Here is a 16,248-nt window from a genome sequence, read left to right as displayed (position 1 = left end):
AAAGCTCAAAATGGGTGATCCAAACAAATCCTATCTTTGGCATTGTCGTTTAGGCCACATAAACGAAAGACACATTAAGAGACTTGCTTCATCAAAAGTGCTCAAACCATCTGGTTTTGAATATTATGGTACATGCGAGTCTTGCCTTCTAGGCAAGATGACTCGTGCACCTTTTGCGGGAAAAGGGACACGAGCTAGTGAGGTTTTGGCTCTCATACATACGGATATGTGTGGACCATTAACCATCACCGCTAGAGGATTTTTTCACTACTTCATTACTTTTACTGATGACTTAAGTAGATATGGGTATGTCTACTTAATGAAGAACAAGAGTCAAGCTTTTGACAAGTTCAAAGAGTTTCAAAATGAAGTAGAGAACCAATTGGATAAAAAGATTAAGACCCTACAGTCCGACCGTGGTGGTGAGTATCTACATATTGAATTTGATTCACACTTAAAAGATTGTGGTATAATATCACAATAGACTCCTCCTGGCACACCGCAATTAAATGGTGTGGCCGAAAGGAGAAACCGAACTTTACTTGATATGGTTCGGTCTATGATGAGTCTAACTGAGCTTCCTAGTTCATTTTGTGGTTTTTCCCTCTTGTCTGCAGTATTTTCACTAAATCGAAGCTCGACTAAAGCAGCCGATAAGACTCCATATGAGATATGGACAGGGAACGTCCCTCATTTGTCATTCATGCGTATTTGGGGTTGCGAAGCGTACGTTAAGATCAAGTATGACAATAAGCTTGCACCCAGATCTGACAAATGTCTTTTTGTAGGATATCCAAGGGAAACACGTGGCTATTACTTCTACAATAAACACGAGAACAAAGTGTTTGTGGCTCGTGATGCTGTCTTCCAAGAAAAGGAGTTTATTTCTAGGAGACAGAGTGGGAGAAAATTTGAACTTGAAGATGTTCGAGAGCCACAAACCGAGAATGAGGTCGAGGAGAACGTGGAGGATAGCATTCCCTCGTCCTCTAAAACGGTAATTGTTCCTAGAAAGTCAAGTAGGATTTCTAATCCACCTGATCGCTACCTTGGTAACATCGAAGAGAATGGTGTTTTGTTACTTTTTGAAAGTGTTGAACCCACTACCTACAAATCGGCCATGTCTAGTCCCGACTCCTCGCTTTGGCTAGAAGCCATGCGGTCCGAAATGGATTCCATGTACGAGAACCATGTATGGGACTTGGTTGATTTACCTGAGGGAGTGCGACCTCTTCAGTGTAAATGGATATATAAAATTAAGCTCAGCATGGATAAACATGTGGATGTTTACAAAGCTAGATTGGTGGCAAAAGGTTTCACCCAAGTTCATGGTTTACACTATGATGAAACCTTTACTCCAGTCGCTATGCTTAGGTCAATTAGGATAATCTTAGCGGTTGCCGCATTTCATGATTATGAGATTTGGAAAATGGATGTCAAAACCGCCTTCTTGAATGGGATTCTAGAAGAAGAGGTGTACATGATACAACCTGAAGGTTTTGTGGATACATCTAACCCTAAGAAGGTGTGTAAGCTCAAGAAGTCCATTTATGGTCTTAAGCAAGCATCTAGAGTTGGAATCATCGCTTTGATCATGTTATTAAACAATACGGTTTCACTAGAAGTGTGGAAGAACCGTGTTTATACATGAAGTTTAGTGGGAGTAAGGTTCCATTCCTTGTCCTATATGTGGATGACATATTGCCCGGATCTATAGGGATAGGTCTAAGAGGATACTAGCATTGAGTCAAGAAGCTTATATTGACAAAGTTCTTGACCGGTTCAATATGAAAGACTCCAAGAGAGGATTTCTACCTATGGGCCAAGGGATTACTTTGAGCAAGTCACAGTCTCCCTCCACCCCTAAGGAAATTGAACACATGAAGACCGTCCCTTATGCTTCCGTTGTTGGGTCTATCATGTATTCTATGATTTGCACTCGTCCCGACGTTGCGTATGCCTTGAGCATGACAAGTCGTTATCAAGCCAAGCCTGGTGAGAGTCACTGAATAGCCGTAAAGAACATCCTTAAGTACTTGAGAAGGACTAAGGATTCGTTCTTAGTGTTTGGAGGAGAAACTGAGTTGCGTGTAAGAGGTTACACGGACACAAGTTTCCAAACCGATCGGGATGACATGAAATCCCAATCCGGCTATGTGTTTATGCTAAATGGAGGAGCTGTTTGCTGGGAGAGCTTCAAGCAAAGCGTTACCGCGGATTCTACAATAGAGGCTGAGTACCTTGCAGCGTCTGAGGCTACGAAGGAAGCTGTTTGGATTAGGCAATTCATGGAGGGACTAGGATGTTGGAGCTTGTGTCCTCCACAAATTAGTGTGATAACATTTGTAAATCTCTTACAGGTTCACAAGGGTATACTTCGTATATTTAATCAGTTGATTAACGTTTACCTAATAACGGTTGGCTTGCTAGAAAGTTTGACGTTATTATCATACAGATGGCGGTGATCAACTGGTCCCTAAAGGTCACACCTATAGGATGTGTTTGAGAAATGTGGTTATAGAAATATAATCACATTGATGCCCAAAATGACTAAAAAGTTAGTCAACGTGTTGATGAGATAATTATTTAATGAAAATTAATAATATTAGTTGAGACGAATTAACTGTCAATTCCTAAATTAAATATAATAAGTTATATTTAATTAAATATATGTAATGTTAGCTTGGACGATTTAATCTGTTAATTCGTAATTAAATATAATCAGTTATATTTAATATCAACAAGATGAATGTGTCATAGTGGTAATAGTGAGGGTACACATACCAAGAGGTCATGGGTTCGATCCTCACTAGATGACAATTCAACACATTTTATATTTTTGGAAAGACCAAAAATAAGGAGAATATACTCCTTATTTCGGTTAGATGGCCGAAATTAGGAAAGGATTATTCTTTCCTAATTGACTCCAAATTTCGGTCAGTATAGGAAAGAAAGGGAGAGAATTATTCTACCCTAATTCTTTTTCTTTACCTAGCCTCCTCTCTCATCAGAAAAAACACAAAAACAACTAAATTTTAAAGAAAATTTTAGATCGATTCTAGCACAATCAATAGGGCATATCTCATATCGTCTTGGGTGCAACTGATAGGCGAATATCAATTTTGATATTGTTCTTAGGCCAATTTTGCTAGGACCGAAGGTTAATTCTGAATCCTTTATACTTTGTTTATGTATTTTGTTTATGACTATTGATCATCACTGTTAAATTCGTTATAATCCTTCAATATAAAGGGAAGTATACAGATTATTTCCCACAAGTGGTATCAGAGCACTAGGCTACGATTTTAATCTTGATGATTTTCATAAAATTGTATGTAAACAATAACCTAATTCTCGAATATAAATTAGGGTTTCGTTTTTTTTGGTTCGAAAAAATAAATAAATAAATAAATTAGCCGAAAAGAAAAAAAAAGGGCTGCTACTGTTTTTGTTTTGTTCTAGCCAAAAAGAAAAAAAAAGGCTGCCACTTGTTTTTTTTTGTGAAAAGGCTGCCACTTGTTTTTTTTTTTTTTGTGTTCTAGCTAAAAAGAAATAAAAAGCTGCTGTTGTTTTTTTGTGTTCTAGCTAAAAAGAAAAAAGTTACTGTTGTTTTTTTCTGTTCTAGCTAAAAAGAAAAAAAAAAGCTGCTGTTGTTTTTTTGGTTCTAGCCGAAAAGAAAAAAAAAGGCTGCTAGTGTTTTTTTGTTCCAGCCGGAAATAAAAAAAAAAATTGTCTCTTTATTCTGTTTGCCGAGACCAAAGAATAAAAGGAAAGTTTTGGTTTTTTTTTTTTTTTTTTGGCCAATTAGTTATTGTGAATCGGTTCACAATTTAATGATACCGAGTTATTTTAAAGCAGTTTAAAATTTTGACGGATAGAATTCATATTACAAGTTTAGTATGGATTAAGTATAAAATTAATGTGATTAAATTGCGGAATTGTCACTTAATTTAATTTAAATAGGTGGTTTGGATAAATTAATCAACATAATTAATTTATTGTATTATGTATGTTTAATTTATTTTAGTTGATGTTTTTAATTATGTTGAATGAATCGAATGAATGAATTTTATTTACGTATTTAATTTTTGCAATCAGTTGTATTGTGTAATACTTAGTGTGGCCTTAGTCAATCATGTTTTCGTAATGAAGGAAACATGATTTTTATGTAATTATGAGATCTCGAATCTCCTTTATTTTAGTTTTGGGTTTTTGAAATTAGAATGTAATTAATAGGTCAATTATGTAATTTTATTTATTGTAATTTCAAAGAAGACTAAATATGAAGATTCAATCTCACTCCCGCTACATGGATCAAGATGGAACATCAAGACAAGCTTCTCGGGTCCAAGGATGGATTCCAAACTTGTATTTATTGTTCATTTTGATAGGATAGGCCACACTAGGACTTTTACTGTTTTTACGTTTTTTCTTTCTTATTGCCTTTCATTCACATGTTAGTTTTATGCATCATATTCCGCCTAAAACCAAACCACCTGCTACTAAAATGCATGAAAATTGACTCATATAGGTTGTATGTTAGTTTTCATGGACATGCAGATGTCACAGTCTATATGCCATCACCTTAGTTTATTCATTCTTGCATGCTAGATTATAGTTCACTTAAAATGAATTAAAATAAAGTTGATGGGATCTTCCTCTAAAACGGAAATTGAGATTAGTCTTTATAAGGGCAAACATCTATGAATCCCTTCTTCGTCGGTAGGCCTAATATGACCCCTTCTACGTTGGGTAAGTAGTTGTGTTGACTTAGTTTACCTCAACATCATAGTCCGAAGAGTTTCTCGTGATTATGATGGACTAAAGATAGAATTTACAGAAATTTATCGACCAAGAATTCTAACGGTAGAATTAGCTAAAACGTTAGCTTATCAATTTACAGAGAATTGAGTCTTGGGATCATTTATATAATTCTTGAGGGAGGTCAATTGTATAAATGTTTAGAGTCTTCGCGTTATGACATTAGTTCATTAGACTTAAAATCAAAACGATGCACATGCTTATTATTTTTTACTCTTCTATCGCAGTGTAGAACACGATTATTTTCGATAATCTTTTGTTACAACAAATGGCTGGAAATAACGCAATCCCAATGCCTAGTGCCACACTAGATCGTTCATCCTGGCTAAAAGTATTCATGGACCAAATGAATCAGTCCACGCGACTGAAGAATGATGGGTCCAACTTTGCGGACTGGGAGGCGGCACTACGGAATCTCGCCATTGCGACGGTAAGCTCGGGTATTTAACTGAGCCAATACCGGTCAACCCAGGCCCAAATGCAGGAGCCAACGAGTCACTCGCTTATAGTGATTTCGTTATGGAAGCAGGTGCGATAAAGAACGTACTCATCTTTGCAATGGAAACCAATTTGCAGAGACGCTTCATTGCCCAAGGTGAAAACAAGATTTTCACCACGCTCACTAATGAGTTCTCAAAGGCACCGAGAATCATCACATATGAGCATACCTGTCGCTTCTTTGATACGAAACTCTAGAAGGGCCAACCGGTTAGCCCACACATTCTTCACATGATTGAGAATGTCGAGAAACTGGAGTCACTGAATTGTAGAATCAGTGAGAGCATTGTCATTGACCGAATGCTTCATTATCTTCACGATGGTTTTGCCCTTTTCAGGGCGAACTACTACATGAATGACTTGAAAAAGAGTCCTCATGAGCTACACTCCCTTCTCGTACAGACCGAGAAGGATATGAAATTGAGTGGGAGCATGAAGCAGGATGTTCTCACGATTTACAAGAAAGGTAAAGGTAAGGGCAAGGCTCATGGCGACCTAGCTGTAGGTAAGCCAAAGTTTAAGAAGCCAGGAAACGGTAAGAGTGCGCCTGGTGAGACTAGTGGCTCACAGGGCAAGGAAAAGAGCAAGGGCGGTGACATAGAGTGCCACCATTGTCACAAGACTGGACATTGGAGGAGGAACTGTCCCGTCTACCGTGAGGACATCAAGGCAGGCCGCATCGTTCCTGTTGGTATGTCATCTTATATTCATATGATTGAGATTAACCATGCAAGTTTCGGAACTTGGGTACTTGATACTGGTTGTGGTTCTCATCTGTGTAATCATTTGCAGGGCCTAAAGAACATCATACCTCTCGAAAAAGGTGATGTGGACCTGCGAGTCGGGAATGGAGCACGAGTTACTGCTGCCTCGAAGGGAACATATGTAATTCAACTCCCTAGTGGTTTTGAGTTATTTTTAAATAATTGTTACTATGTACCCAGTTTATCTAAGAACATTATTTTTGTTTCCGTACTTGCTAAAGACGGTTTTACATTTTCAATAAAGGATAATAGTTGTATTTTCTCTTTTAATTAAATGATTTATGGCAAAGCAGTTTCCATGAATGGAATTTATATCTTAGATCAAACCACGGAATTATTACACATGAATAATAAGAAATTAAAGGTTGGTGACAAAGATCAAACTTATCTATGGCATTGTCGAATGGGACACATAAATGAGAAACGCGTGAAGAAACTCGTCGATAATGGGACTATTCCCGCATTCGATTTATCTACATATGGCACGTGTGAATCATGTCTCATTGGCAAGAAGACTCGAATTTCCTTCAAAGGTGTTGGAATGCGCGCTAATGACCTATTAGGACTCATACATATGGACGTATGTGGACCTATGTCAATTACCGCTAGAGATGGCTATAGATATTTTATCACTTTCACGGACGATTTGAGTAGATACGGATATGTCTACTTAATGAAGCATAAAGGTGAGTCCTTTGAGAAATTCAAGGAATACCAGAATAGGGTACAGAACCAACTAGGTAGAAATATTAAAGCACTCCGTTCAGATCGGGGTGGCGAATATCTTTCAAATGAGTTTGATCAACACCTGAAAGACTATGGATTCGCTTTGCAGTTAACTCCACCTGGAACACCTCAATTGAATGGTGTGTCCGAACGGAGAAATCGAACCTTACTTGATATGGTTCGATCCATGATGAGTCACACGGTAGTGCCTGATTCATTATGGGGTTATGCACTTTTGTCAGCCGCTCTTATACTTAACCGAAGTCCGTCTAAAGCTGTCGACAAGACTCCATATGAAATGTGGAAGGGAATGGTCCCTAACTTGTCCTTTATTCGGGTTTGGGGCTGCGAGGCTTTTGTCAAGTGGAGACACGAGGATAAGCTCGGCCCACGATCGGTCAAGACATACTTTATAGGTTATCCAAAAGGAACATTTGGTCATTACTTCTATTCGCCTACCGAACATCGAGTTTTTGTTGCGGCTAGTGCGACGTTCTTAGAGAAAGAATTTCTCGAGAACAAGTCGAGTAATAGAACCTTCGAGCTGTCGGAGATTCCAGAACCAACAACCGAAGAACAGATGGAGGAAGCTGTACCTTCAACTGATGATACGGTCAATATTCCTGAGGAACCTAGGAGGTCGGGTAGAGACTCTCATCCTCCGGACAGATACATTGGTATGGTCGAGGAGAATGACATTTTACTTCTGGAAAGTAATGAACCCGCAACCTATAAAGGTGCTATGGCCTGTTCCGACTCAAAGCTATGGCTTGAAGCCATGCAATCCGAGATGGACTCCATGTATGAGAATAACGTATGGGATCTAGTTGACTTACCTAATAAGGTATAACCTCTACAGTGCAAATGGCTTTACAAAATAAAGCGTTGTTTGGACGCGCAACCAGATATCTATAAGGCACGACTTGTGGCAAAAGGTTTGTCTCAAGTGCAAGGATTGCATTATGATGAGATTTTTGCACCTGTAGTCATGCTACGTTCCATTTGGATAATGTTAGCTATTGCCGCATTTCATGATTATGAAATTTGGCAAATGGATGTGAAAACCGCCTTCTTAAACGGTTATTTGGAGGAAGAGTTGTACATGGTGCAACCCGAAGGTTTCATAGATCCTAAACATCCTAAGAAAGTATGCAAGCTTAAGCGTTCCATTTATGGACTTAAGCAAGCTTCTCGGAGTTGGAATCATCGTTTCGACCAAGTGATAAAAGAGTATGGTTTCACTCGATCGGTCGAAGAACCATGCTTATATATCAAGTCGAGTGGGAGCAAGATTGTATTCTTGATATTGTATGTTGATGACATACTCTTGATTGGGAATGACATTCCTCTCCTTTATTTGGTTAAAGAATGGTTGAAGAACCATTTCCAGATGAAAGATCTGGGTGAGGCACAGCGTATTTTGGGAATCCGTATCTACCGAGATAGAGCACGATGGACGTTATCACTTAGTCAGGAGTCTTATCTAGATAAGGTTCTTAAGAGGTTCAGCATGACCAACTCCAAGAAGGGGAACCTTCCTATGACGACTGGGATGCATTTGAGCAAGTCTCAGTCACCCACGACGCCCGAAGGTATTGAGCGCATGAGTCGTGTTCCTTATGCTTCTGCAATAGGATTGATCATGTATGTCATGATATGCACACGTCCAGACGTGGCATATGCATTGAGTATGACGAGTCGGTACCAAAAGACTACAGGTGAAACACACTGGATAGCAGTCAAAAATATCCTCAAGTACTTACGGACGACTAAGGATTGGGTATTGACTTATGGAGGCGATACTAAGCTATGCGCAACCGGTTACGCAGATGCTAGCTTCCAAACGGATCGAGATGATTCAAAATCTCAGTCCGGGTTCGTCTTCACTCTTAATGGTGCTGCGGTCAGCTGGAAGAGTTCCAAACAGAGTGTTGTAGAAGATTCTACTACTGAATCCGAGTACTATGCCGCTTCGGAGGTAGCAAAGGAAGCGATATGGATGCGTCAATTCTTACAAGGGCTTTCGGTAGTTCCTAGTTCGAATGACCCGATCACCATCTATTGTGACAATAGAGGTGTCATCTTCCAGGCTAAGGAGCCAAAGTCTAGCAACAAATCTAGACATGTACTTCGGAAAGCTCACCTGATCCGTGATTACGTGGAGCAACAAGAGATAGTGATTGACAAGATTGCGACGGATGATAACATCGCGTATCCTCTCACCAAACCGTTGAATTATGATAAGCATGTAGGGCATGTTATTTCCATGGGAATTAAACATGTTCCTGAATTGTAGTACTTGATTATGGATTTGATACATTATCTTTTCATATACTATTTATAACTTCATCGTTTTATATATAATATTTTGTTTTTCATGTGGATTGTACTGACAACATTGAACGCCACAAAGTGAACTGAATTACATTATATTTGTTTTGGTCCGTAATCGCCAATGTGAGCTGATAACTCCGGCTATTATATTGTGCAGTCGATTGATGGTGGGTTCAACGAGCCATAAGTCAAACGGTTGACTGATCGATCACAGATGCGAGATTATCACGATACCTCGTAGGACAACTTTTTTTGTGACAACGTAATGGAGTCCTAAATGTTTTATAACATTCGGTGCCAGGTCGTGGATAGGACATCCATTGTGTTCCTAGAGTCGATTCTTTTGACTATCGTTTGTCTCTTGAGATTAAGGCAGTTTTTGGGTGACTTTGGTTTCTTTCTCACGGTCTGCCGTAACTGGAGGCTAAGTAGATTTTTTCTGCGTCATTTCATACTGTGATTACATCTGTAGGATTCGAGTTGAGGAAAATATCCAACCCTTATCAGGTATAGTTATTTCTCAGTGCCACTCGAGGAGTTGTAACTGAAATGCATGGCCATGCTCAAATGTTGATTTGTTTATCAGTTAAGTTACTCTCTAGTCGGGGAAACCACTCTTGATATTGATCACTTGTAAAATACGACCTTTGTGAATTCGGATTTGCAAATTGTTTTACATTGAGTGGGAGAAATTTTATAGGATATGAGAATCGGTTATCGCACATACACTTGTGAGGACAAGTGGGAGTACGTTGGAGCTTGTGTCCTCCACAAATTAGTGTGATAACATTTGTAAATCTCTTACAGGTTCACAAGGGTATACTTCGTATATTTAATCAGTTGATTAACGTTTACCTAATAACGGTTGGCTTGCTAGAAAGTTTGACGTTATTATCATACAGATGGCGGTGATCAACTGGTCCCTAAAGGTCACACCTATAGGATGTGTTTGAGAAATGTGGTTATAGAAATATAATCACATTGATGCCCAAAATGACTAAAAAGTTAGTCAACGTGTTGATGAGATAATTATTTAATGAAAATTAAATAATATTAGTTGAGACGAATTAACTGTCAATTCGTAAATTAAATATAATAAGTTATATTTAATTAAATATATGTAATGTTAGCTTGGACGATTTAATCTGTTAATTCGTAATTAAATATAATCAGTTATATTTAATATCAACAAGATGAATGTGTCATAGTGGTAATAGTGAGGGTACACATACCAAGAGGTCATGGGTTCGATCCTCACTAGATGACAATTCAACACATTTTATATTTTTGGAAAGACCAAAAATAAGGAGAATATACTCCTTATTTCGGTTAGATGGCCGAAATTAGGAAAGGATTATTGTTTCCTAACTGACTCCAAATTTCGGTCAGTATAAGAAAGAAAGGGAGAGAATTAGTCTACTCTAATTCTTTTTCTTGACCTAGCCTCCTCTCTCATCAGAAAAAACACAAAAACAACTAAATTTTGCAGAAAATTTTAGATCGATTATAGCATAATCAATAGGGCATATCTCATATCGTCTTGGGTGCAACTGATAGGCGAATATCAATTTTGATATTATTCATAGGACAATTTTGCTAGGACCGAAGGTCAATTATGAATCCTTTATACTTTGTTTATGTATTTGTTTATGACTATTGATCATCACTGTTAAATTCGTTATAATCCTTCAATATAAAGGGAAGTATACAGATTATTTCCCACATAGGAGTAGTCCATTCCGCCAAAGATCCTATCAATCTATATTGTGATAACAGTGGTGCTATTTTTCAAGCCAAAGAGCCGAAGTCTAGTAACAAATTTAGACACATTGAAAGGAAATACCATGTAATTAGAGATTATGTGGAAAGGAATGAAATTGACATTTGTAAGGTTGGGACAGATGATAATATTGCTGATCCTTTAACCAAGCCTTTATCAAAGGCTAAGCATGATGGTCATGTCGTCGCTATGGGATTGAGACGAGTACCAGATTTTCTTTAGATTATGGATATGTAATAATTGGATAGTGTATCTCTTATTATATATATGATAATCACATTCATTGTTTTCGCATTTATTCTTTTATGAATCTTTTATTTAGTGTGACTAAAATTTAAATACCTTGTTTATCTGAATAAGTTGTGGAGACAATGTTGAACACTATTCAATTGAATAAGATGAATATTGTATTTTGTCCCTAGTCACTTAATGAGGTGACGTCTCGGAGTGACTTGATTGTAAGTCGATTGATGGTTGTTCAACACCATAAGGTCATACGTGATGACTAGTCGATTACATAGGCAGAGTGTGTGACACTTTGCCGGACAGTGACCATTTAGAGAGTCCCTAAGTTCTATTATCGACGCCTGGTCATGGCGGGGATCTCTAAGATGTTCTAATGAGTCGATTCTTTTGACTGAAGACTATTATCTGAGCAAGTGCAGTTTCCGAGTGACTTTGGTTTTTGTCCTAGGTCGTGTCGTAAAAGGAGGGCAAAAGGGAATTTACTAGGTCATGGTGATCTGTATTGTGCAATAGGATAGATAGGGCATACATGAATTGTCCACCCACGTTGGGTAAACTATATTTCAAGGCCACTCGAGGAGTTAATGACTACAAATGCGTGGCCACGCTCGGAAGTAATCTGTGAGAGATTTTTCCGGTCAGGTAGTCACACTCCCGATGGAGAAAACCACTCGCGATATGTTCGTGTGCAAGTACGACCTGAAAGACACCTTGCATTGAGTGGGAGATTAAAACGGACAAGATAATCGGTAGCGCACACCTTGTGTCGGACAAGTGGGATATTGTTGGAGTTAGTGTCCTCCACAATAGTGCGTTTACATAATAAATCTCATTAATGGAATATCATCAGATATTTAATTATTTGATCCTCGTTAGTTGATTAACGTAAATCGATAACGGTAGGCTGACTAGAGTTTGACGTTATTGTCGTGAGACGGCGGTGATCAACTGACCCCTTTCGGTCACACCTAAAGGAACGAGCCCCAATTGACAACTAATTAATTGTATGAGATACAATTTATTTAGTCCCTTGATTTATAGACTAAAAGGTTAGTCGATTATTTTTATAGAGATTTTGAGTTGCGAACTCGAGGCACGACAGTTATTATTTAATTATGCGATAATTGAATAATAAATTTTGGGAGACGGGTTTTAGTTAATTAATTGTTAATTAACTAAAATTGTACTAATTGATTAATGTAATTAATATTAGTACGTAAATAATATGTGTAGTGGTACACGTATATTTACGGAGTGATTTGGACGAATTAATTATGGAAGTATTTAAACATGAAATGATGTTTAAAATAAAATTACGCGTATTTGTGCGACAAATATAAGAACCAACATGGACCGTTAAATGGGCAAGTGGACCGTGTAAAATAGAGTAGTGGATGATTAGGAACATAATCATTTCACCTTACTTTATATACTACCATAAGTTATCTTATATAGATTTTGCATGTGATGTCAGATTAAAAATATAAGACAAATTGAACACTCCACCTCACCTACCCCTCCCACCGGTTTTCCCCCCATATACACTCAAGATGTTTGTTCATTTTTACACACAACATCACTTGAGCATCTTTGCATGTGTATCTTTTCTCTCTAAAAATAATAGAGCATTCTCTTACTAAGATTGTTAGTATACAAAAATTAATATTTACTAAGAAGTGTTAGTAATATTACAAATAATATCAAGGGTATAATTTTAACAAGTTTCTAGTAAAATACTTGTTAGTTTTTGGGTCAAGTTCTTGGGTGCATCTTGAAGGAGATCTTCTCTTTGAAGATTTGTAAGGAGGATCATCCATTTATTATAAGCTCAAGAACAAACTAGTAAGGTGAAGTAGTTTGTGCCCATTTTACCATAAAATCAATGTAAGGAAATTGTTTTTCCTTAAACTTTCATTTTTATGCTTTTATATTTGCATGCATGTTACATAGATCACCTAAATGATAAATTATGAGATAATTTAGTTTTTATTAGAGAGTCTAATATGGATATATGATCTTTCACCTTAGACTCACCGTGAATATAGCTTTAGGGGTGGAAAAATTGGGCCAGAAGAAGACCTCTAAACCCACCTATGCCGAGACCAAACCCAAAGAGACCAATAATCAAGCCAAAACATCCACACTTGACAAGGGTAAGGGCCTTGAAACCCCACAAAAAAAGACCTTACCTCCGAAAAAATGTTACCAATGCCAAGGTTATGGGCATATTGCTAAAGAATGTCCAACCAAGAGAGCCCTAGATGACTTTGAGGTGAATCATAGGAGAGTAGATGAGATTCTTGTTTGTGTTGAGGAGGAGGAACCCGTGGAGACCAAGGAGAAGGAACTAGTGATGGCGGATGAGGGTCTTAGCCTGGTGACATGGAGAGTGATGCATACACTACCCCAACCCTTAGAAATGGACCAAAGACAACAAATATTTCGGTTTAGGAGCACCATTAAGGGGAGAGTTTGTAATCTAATCAGTGATGGAGGGAGTTGTACCAATGTAGCATCTAGTGTCCTTGTTGAAAAGCTTTCCCTAACAACACAAGACCACCCATGTCCTTAAAAATTGAGATGGCTTAACAAAGGGGCCAAGGTGAGGGTTGATAAGCTATGTTTGGTACCTTTTTCCATTGGCAAAAACTATGTAGATGAGGCTCTTTGTGATGTTCTAGCCATGGATGCTTGTCACCTCTTATTTGTTAGGCCTTGGGAGTTTGATAGGGACTCGGTCCACCATGGGAGGGATAACACCTACACTTTCAAATTTTGCTCAAATAAAATTATCCTTTCACCATTACCACCATCCCTCAAACCAACAACACCACCTAGCTTCCATGATTGAACCATCAAGAGAGGTCTTGTTAATCAATGAGGCCGAAATGTTATAAGAATTGAAAGGGGAAGATGATATCTATGTTCTAGTGGCAAAAGACATGTTTTGGGAGAAAGAAATGGCCTTTCCAAGGGATATCCGAGAGCTCCTCAATGCCTATGAGGACGTGTTTCCAAGTGAGCTCCCAAGTGGCTTGCCTCCTCTTAGAGGTTTTGATCATCAAATTGATTTCATTCCGAGTGCTACACTTCCTAACAAGGCCGCATATAGGAGTGATCCAAAGGCCTCTCAAGAGCTACAACAACAAATTGGGGAACTTATGAACAAGGGCTTTGTGAGGGAAAGTCTTAGTCCTTGTGCTGTCCCGGCCTTGCTTGTGCCAAAGAAAGATGGGTCTTGGAGAATGTGTACCGATAGTAGAGCTATCAACAACATCACTATCAAGTATAGGTTTCCTATACCTAGGCTTGATGACATTCTAGATGAGCTAAGTGGAGCTCAAGTGTTCTCAAAGATATATTTGAGGCAAGGGTACCATCAAGTAAGAATCAAAGAGGGAAATGAATGGAAAACGGCTTTCAAGACTAAGTATGGGTTATATGAATGGCTTGTGATGCCATTTGGTCTCTCCAATGCACATAGCACATTCATGAGGCTCATGACCGAGGTACTTAGACCTTATTTGGGTTAATTTGTGGTTGTTTACTTTGATGATATCTTGGTCTATGGTCCTTCCAAAGAGGAGCATTTCAAACATTTGCAAGTGTTGTTTGAAACTCTTAGAGAGCATAAGTTATATGGCAAGCTTGAAAAGTGTTATTTTATGCAAAATGAAGTCCAATTCTTGGGTTTCATCGTCTCCAATCAAGGCATTCTTGTTGATCAAGAGAAGGTTAAAGCAATAAAAACATGGCCAACACCAAGGACCATCACGGATATGAGGAGCTTCCACGGCCTAGCCCCTTTTTATAGGCACAAATTCTCATTGAAGACATGACATATCCGTCACAAGCTGAAGACGGATACCATTTTACCTCACAATGTACCCACTTTTTCTCTCTCTGCAACACTATTCATGTGGTCCCCTTTCTCCACTAACCCATTTGGTTACCATTTTATCTCACAAAATATCCGTCACAAATGGTAACCCGTCACAAGGGAGACCAATTGTTTTATAGGAGGTTTATCAAGGATTTTAGCACCATCATGGCTCCCATAACCGAATGTATGAATAAAGGGGAGTTAAAATGGAGGGAGAAAGTCGAGGAGTCCTTCAACGCCATCAAGAGGTTACTTTGTGAATCACCTATCCTCTCCTTGCCCAATTTCAATAAGTTATTTGAAGTTGAGTGTGATGCTAGTTTGATTGGGATATGAGCCGTACTCTTGCAAGAACACAAGCCTATTGCCTACTTTAGTGAGAAATTGATTGGAGCCAAGATCAATTATTCAACATATGACAAGGAGTTCTATGACATTATTTGAGCCTTGACCCATTGGAGCCACTACTTGAAGCCACGACCCTTTGTGCTCCATTCGGATCATGAGACTCTCAAATATATCAATGGTCAACACAAGCTCAATCATAGGCATGCTAAATGGGTAGAATTTCTACAATCTTTCAACTTTTCAAGCAAATACATAGAAGCGAAATACAATGTAGTGGCGGATGCCTTGTCTATGAGGTTCATTATGTTGAGTTTTATGGAGCAAAGAGTCCTTGGGTAGGTTTGAGCACATGAAAGAGTTATGCCAAGAGGATCCGGATTTCAAAGAGGAGTGGGAGCTACTTCAAGGAGGCCAAATTAAAATTAAAAGCAAGTACTTATCTCAAAATGGCTTCTTGTTCTATGGAAACCGGTTGTGCAATCCAAGGGGGCCTTATAGAAGTCTATTGGTGAGATAAGTACACTCTAATGGTCTTTCCGGTCACTTTGTCATTCAAAAGACTTATGACATCCTCCAAGAGCAATTCTATTGGCAAAAAATGCTTGGAGATGTCCAAGATGTGATCAAGAGGTGTGCTCCTTGTCAACAATCAAAAGCTTACTTCCAAACAGGTCCCTATACTCCTCTACCCGTCCCAAATCAACCATTGGGAGGATATTAGCATGGATTTCATTGTTGCTTTAATTTGCCAAGAACTCAAAGAGTTAAAGACTCCATCATGGTGGTTGTGGATCGTTTTAGCAAAATGGCACACTTTATTGCTTGTAAGAAAACGGAGGATGGAGCTA

Source organism: Silene latifolia, chromosome Y (assembly GCF_048544455.1).
Source record: "Silene latifolia isolate original U9 population chromosome Y, ASM4854445v1, whole genome shotgun sequence".
Lineage (NCBI taxonomy): Eukaryota > Viridiplantae > Streptophyta > Magnoliopsida > Caryophyllales > Caryophyllaceae > Silene > Silene latifolia.
This window is presented reverse-complemented; position numbering follows the sequence as displayed.